Consider the following 7,091-nt stretch of genomic DNA (forward strand, 5'->3'; position numbering starts at 1 on the left):
CATGGACAAGCATCGACAGAGGATAATTGAGGGGGGTTAAATTAATCTATCTACCCTACCCTATAATACACCAGTTAGAATAAATCTATAGTCACACAACGAATGCCTGCTCCATAGTCATGACATATGCTACATCCATACCCATCAATATACCCAGAAAATATAATACCATCAAAACAGATACACCAGATTATCTCTTAACCATTCTCTCTTATTACTCGTCCAAATCCGACGGCTCATGCGCCCTCCCACGGACCTCCCACGCGCGCATGATCGGCGCTAGTGTGCAGTTTCCGCGCCGCCTCCTCCTCCGCCCCTAGAGATGGCAACCGCCAATCCGCCCACCTCCCTCCGCAATCCGCGCGCGCCTCTGTTCCCTCGACCACTATACACCCCGCCGCCCCGCGTCCATCCACATCCACCCTGTCCAGCGCCACCGGGGTTGCCGCGCGGGCGCTGCCCCGCGGTCACGCCAATGACTCAATGAGGAAGACGACAGTATCGATATCTGGAGCCCGCCAAACAGCACCAGCCGCTGCCGCGATTGCGGGCGAGGCGAAGGTGAAGGGCAACACGGCGTTCGCAGCCGGGTGTCGATGTCTGGAGCCAGATCGCACACCAATCAGCACCAGCCGCCGCCGCAATTGCGGACGAGGTGAAGGTGAGGTCGTGAAGGGCAACACGGCGTTCGCAGCCGGCCGCTTCGAGGAGGCTGTTCAACACTTCGCGATGCCATCACGCTCGCGCCCCCGACAACGACGTCCTCTACTCCAACCGCTCGGCGACGCGTTGCTCGGAACGAGATCCTCTGCAGTCATGGCAGCGACTGCTCTCTACAGTCAGGCCGGCATCCGACTGTTCACTGAGATCCAACGGCAACCGGCTCCCACCAGGCTTATTTTGCACCTGAGTTGTCGAAGCACCGGGCCTTGGCCCAACAAGCATAGCGTTGTTGCTGGCGTTGTTGGCGCGAGGTCTGCATGCTCTTCGGTTTCTGGCGTGAGGGTAAGCCTTGAGCGGCGATTTTCTTGAGCCCGGTGGTCACTGCAAAGAGAGATTCAGGAAGGATAATTTAGCCGTCTTCCAAATTCCGGGTGCCAATACAGGCTTCTCCTCTAGCTCGGCCTCGTCGACCGGCACCACCTTCCTGTCGTCGGCCTTCGGCGGTGGTGCCGAGATGGTGACGAGCAGCGGCGGCGACGATAAACAATCCAGCCTCCAACCGAGGTGAAGCGTGCGGCGAGCGTGGTGGCCAGCGCGGGGCCGGCATTACGCCGTTGCTGTCCTCGTCGTCATGTAGCTCATTGTCACAAACCCGTGGTTCTGTCTGTGCAGGAATTGGAGTAGAATTGGAGTCACAAGCTAGTTTCAGGAAGAACAGAGCATATAGGATTGAAGTTTTAGTTATTCATCTTGCATAGCTCATATGAATGCTTCACATTTTTGTGTAGTTTCAGGAAGAAACAATTTGAACAAATTCCAAGCACTTGTGCTTCCTGTCTAATTTCCTATACAAACAGCTATAGGAGGAAGTGCAGCTTTCCTGCATAAACAGATTTCACAACATATGCAGCTTTCCTGCACAGCCACCTGGCGCTCGATCATCAGGGACTGCACCTGGAGGTGTGCGTATCTCATCACCGAGCAGGGACTGAACATGGCACGGAGGGCAGCCGCGCTGCCAGCATCCACGAGACCAGCAGGCTACGCGAGGAACGCCCCTGCGAGGCTGCGGCTACGACAGCGTATGATCGCCAAGGCAACATGAAGGGGAGGAAGCCAAATTCACGGGCTCGCATGAGGGATTTAGCTCGGGGACGCGCAGGGCCGGCCCTGAGGGCGGGCGGACGGGGCAGTCGCCCTGGGCCCCCAATTCCCTGGGGCCCCATCCCAGGTATATATACCGTATATTGCGTGGTTAAGAGGCTAAGAGCTTTAAGCAGCGAATAGTTTCCGTCGTCGCTACCTGCAGGTATGCTGCCTCTCGCTGCAACTGCAACAACCTGACGATTCTCATGCGAGCTATTTTTGTGAAGTCGTTTGGTTACTGCAGATAAGCGCGGTGGGTCCTGATGGCTCCAACATATAATTTAGGCTCAGTTATTATATATATAATATTATATATATTATTATTCTTTATTAGAGATAGCACATTACGTTGCATTTCATGTAACTCGCTGCTAACTTGCTTTCTTCATCTTCTTCTATTAAACCAAAATTTACTTTACTGCAATTTGCTAGCTTCCTTCACTATCTTCTTGCATCTTCAAAGCGCACATGATTATGCATGCACCCGTACAGTAAAATCTTAACCTGCTTCTTTTATTTCTTTTTTAAATATTTTGTACAAAATCTAGTCAAACGGAAAAAATAAAAAATAAGTATGAGTAGATGAATTAATACAATCACACAGAGAGATTTATAAAGAAGTTTTTTAAGAGTAATTCAAGCGCTTCAAGAGATCCAAACAAGATGGTGATATGGTTGTCAAGGAACCAGAGTATACCATCATTATAGTGACAGAAAATTTGAAGGTATTTTAATATATATATATATATATATATATATATATATATATATATATATATATATATATATATATATATATATATATATATATATGTGTGTGTGTGTGTGTGTGTGTGTGTGTGTGTGTGTGTGTGTGTATTGTTTCTTTGAATATCGCTTTTGTATATGTAGCTAAGCGTTTATCATTAACTATTTTATACATATAAGTGTTTAAGCATGTGTATATAAGGGGCCCCTAGATTTTGGTTTTGCTCCGGGCCCCTAAAAACTCAGGGCCGGCCCTGGGGACGCGTGACAATAGCCGTGGTGAACGAACGAGTGACCGAGCAAGATACACAAACGCCAGTGGCGGCGAAGAAGACAGCGTGCTCAAGCGTCGCTCGTGGCCTTTAGATGGGCTGCTGGACTGCCTGTGTGGTAACTGGCTAATATGGTCCTTTGGATGGCAGCCAACGGCACAGATACGCAGACTGTAGACTGCAGTCGATGAGGCCGACTGCAGGGGATCTCGTTCCCGTTGCTCAGACCCGGAGTCCGCAGGCCACCGCTTCCCCCACCTAGATGGCCAGATCTCTCTCCCTCCGCCGTCGATTGCTTTATCTTCCTAGGCGCATAGCAGTGGGGATCCAGTGTACCAAGGCCTACACCAAATGATTGAAGGTTTGTTCTTTCTTCTGTACTCTAATATAATCTTTCCACGTATGTGCAGTTTTCCTGTCTGTGGATCATTGGAGGGTTTTTTTTCGTGACTGTGGATCATTGGAGTTTACAGAAAATCAATTTGCACTATGTCAATCTTCACTTTGGTAGCACTATATATGGCATTATGTGGTCTGTTGTAGATCTCTCGCCCACATGCTTGTTTTATTAGTTCAATTCAATTCAATGCGAGATGTGATTACTTTTATCAATTTGCAAATAGTAGCACATAAGAGATGTAATTTTTTTCTTATGTTCAATATGAGCCTTTCCTGTCAATTGTCTGACTTCCTATCAATGGATTCAGGAACTACTGGACCCGGTAATCCTTTTACCGATTTATTGCTCATTTTTTATAAAGATAATGATGTATTGCTTATTTAACATGCATGTGTATAATTGTAGATGGAAAAGGACAAAGCAATATGGGGTGCAGTCCATGATAATATTTTCTTAGATATTTGCCTGGAAGAAATAGCTGCTCATATTATTGTATCGGAGAGTTATCTGAGTAGAGTTGCATTCACTAATATAAAATGAAATTCTGGGACTCAATTGTTTAATTTCCTAGCAGCCGTTCAGATCCAGGAGTAGGATATTTCTACAATGCCAATATTTCAAATTATGCAAGTTCCATCACACCAGGTTTGGGCATTGTTTGCTCCTTTCATTTTGCTGCTAATAGCCTAATACACTAAAAGCATATTGTTTCCCACACTAATGCCAGGGCATTTGAGAAGTCATTGATAAAGAAATTGTAAGTTGAGCAATGGTCTTGAAGAATGAAATTCTTGCATCAGGTGAGTTTGTGCTTTACTGTTTCAGGTTCGGAGTATTTTAGTATGTGAGTGAAACTTTGTACCATACTTGAATGACCTCTTTTTTATTTAGAGAGGTAACTGATAACCCTATCCTGATCATGTAAAGCCATTTTTTTCAAACACTATGGACCGAAAGTATGTCTCAATGAATTTTGATTAAAGGATATATATGCATGTTTTGCTTTGGGTTGTGGGGAGAATGTTTCTCTCTTTTCTTTTTCCTTCTTTTTATACACTGCTCAATCCTCTATTATGTATTGTTTTGGTAGTATACCTGTGCAGCTAGAGTGGAAAGGCGTGATCTAATGATGCATCTGATTAGATGTGACATTAGGCTAAAGAATGTTTTGGCACTATGCCAATGCTTACTACGCCTAGCTGTAAATCAAGATTTGTTGCATAATGTGTTTTTGGAGAGCTTCTGCATATTCGCACTTTGGAAAAGCCAGAACACTGTTACTTTCAGGAAAAATAGCGAGCGTGCAAGCTTAATCAGAGATCATTAATCAAGGCCACCCACTACAATTAGGCTCTTTTAGATAGTGACAAGGAAAGTGAGTTTTCCTTACTGTAATATGGATTTGGGGTTTCATGCCTGAAATTGTTAATGATAGTCCTGTTCTGCTCATGCTAGCACATCAAAACACAAGATGAATCATATATGTTATCTACCTAGCGGGGTCTTACTAAAGTGAAGAAAATAGAAAATTAGTCTTATCTTGAATTTCTACATAGGTGATACATGTTGAATTTTTCAGTTCAGAGTTAGGGTATGCTCTATGTGTTAGCAAGCAATTATTTTTTTAGGTCAGTCTTATTGCCAAGTGATGCCAGCATACCCTACCTCAGTAGTTTCAAGTAGAACGTGTGGGAGCTATATATATATATATATATATATATATATATATATATATATATATATATATATATATATATATATATATATATATATATATATATATATATATATATATATATATACTACACTGTAGCTGGCTATAAAATAACTTATTCTGTAGCCACTTTGAGTTACGATAATTACTATATTAATTTACGAGATTAAAGTAATTCATTAATAAGTGGTTTACTATAACGTTATGGTAAATATCCCCATGTGTTATAGTAACCCAACTATCGTAAAAATGTATTGACATTATCGTAAATTAGTATATAAAATTATCGTAAATGTAGGTGACTACAGAATAACTTATTTTGTAGCTGGCTACTGAATATATATATATTCCATGAGATGCCTTGGTTTGCGGGCTTAGTGAGAGAAAATATGTTTCTTAACCTGTATCTGCATTTGTCCCGAGCCTTTTCTTTTTCTTGGAAGTCTTATAGAGAACTTTGATAGATTGGAAGATTAACTTTCTTTGATACAATGCCATTTGCAGGTCAAACTAAATGGGATTATTCCTTAATGTAATTTAATTTTTGTTTTTTGGATTTTGTCCCATCTTTTTCTAACTTGTTGGAATAACTGTCCTTCCAAATTTAATTTGTTTACTGAATATGAAAACATGGTCGATGAAATTTCTGTTTGATGGTACATGTGAGCCCATGGATTCAACTAATAATAAATGTACAATGGATTGGCTTGTGGGTTCAATAAGACGATAAGATGCATAAATAAGGAAATATTCGGATGATGAAAGTTCAAATTATTAATTATTTTTAAGTTTGTAAATGTATACCAATGTTGCTCAAAACACTATGTTTTTATGTTCATATCACATTGAATTTTTTCGGAACCTCTTCTCTCTGAATCCAGAGATTAAGGAAATTATTGACACTTGCTTTCCTATTTGTAAATTATGAGTGATCTTGTTGACTCCTTGTTAAATATCGTGTTGTTATCTGCGGTTTCACATACCAAATTTGTAGCGTGTGCTACATATAAATCATTCTGTTTTTAGTTGAGCTAAAAAAATTAGTTTGAGTATTTGTTTCTTTGTAAATGCAATTTTATCTTCTTCTAGAAAATCTAATATTTTTCTGTTACGTAAGTTTAGTTTTTGCTTACAGACATACTCGCACATGTTTATCTTATCAATTCTTTTCTATATAACATATTTCAGCAACAAAATAATTTTCATATAAAGTCTACTATCGTACAATCTTAATTTTTTACTATAACTATAAAGTCACATGTTATAAACATAAACACGTGCATTCATGGGTGTGGATGTAACATATGTCATGACTGTGGAGTAGACATTTATTGTGTGGCTATAGATTTATTCTAACTGATGTATTATATGGGGTAGATTTACATGGTGCCATTTTCTTTTAAGATATCAACATGATTTGTTGACATAGCGTTAGCACGAGTAATATACTAGTTAAGGTTAAGCGGCCGCCATCTTTGATGGTTGGTGACCGATCGAGTCGAGTGCCGCCTCAGGTCTCGCAGGGGTAGTTAAGAGCGTTTGACAGTGCTTAAGCACACCAACCGTAGACCGTGACGTACTAGTAGCTCTCAAGCCCTTGCCGCCTTGCATGCATGGTGGCGCGCGGCATGCAAGCCAAGTCGACCCAGCCCATCGCCATCCACCAATCCCCATTTCCCACCTCGTGTTTGGACTCGACAAAAGGCGAGCCGTGGAAACTAGCTAGTGGTAGCACGATGAAAAAGAAGGAGCAAGCATGCCTGACGCCGCGCACAATGCATGTCGCTAGCCGGCGAAAAGCGAAGGCGCATTTCGAGTAGAGAAAAGCAGAGATTAGGGGTGGTGGTGGTGGCGGTGAATCAACGGAAACGCCGGGGCGCGGAGGACTAAATGGCCCGAAAAGCAGTTTTTTCGTCTGGGGGTCCGTTTCGTTTGGCTAGGCGACAGGAGTCGTTTAAGGACTATCTACAATAACAATACCTAAAATATAAGATATATTCAACATTTAGGTAGCGCTATACATAAAAGGTTTAATACTTATTCGACATCTTCTTTAATAACAAGACTTAGAAAAGAATTCTTTCTGCAAATGGGTTTTCAGGAGAGATGATATTTATATTTAGGTTGTGCCTCTTAGGCAATACAAAAT

This window comes from Miscanthus floridulus, chromosome 12, assembly GCF_019320115.1.
Source record: "Miscanthus floridulus cultivar M001 chromosome 12, ASM1932011v1, whole genome shotgun sequence".
Lineage (NCBI taxonomy): Eukaryota > Viridiplantae > Streptophyta > Magnoliopsida > Poales > Poaceae > Miscanthus > Miscanthus floridulus.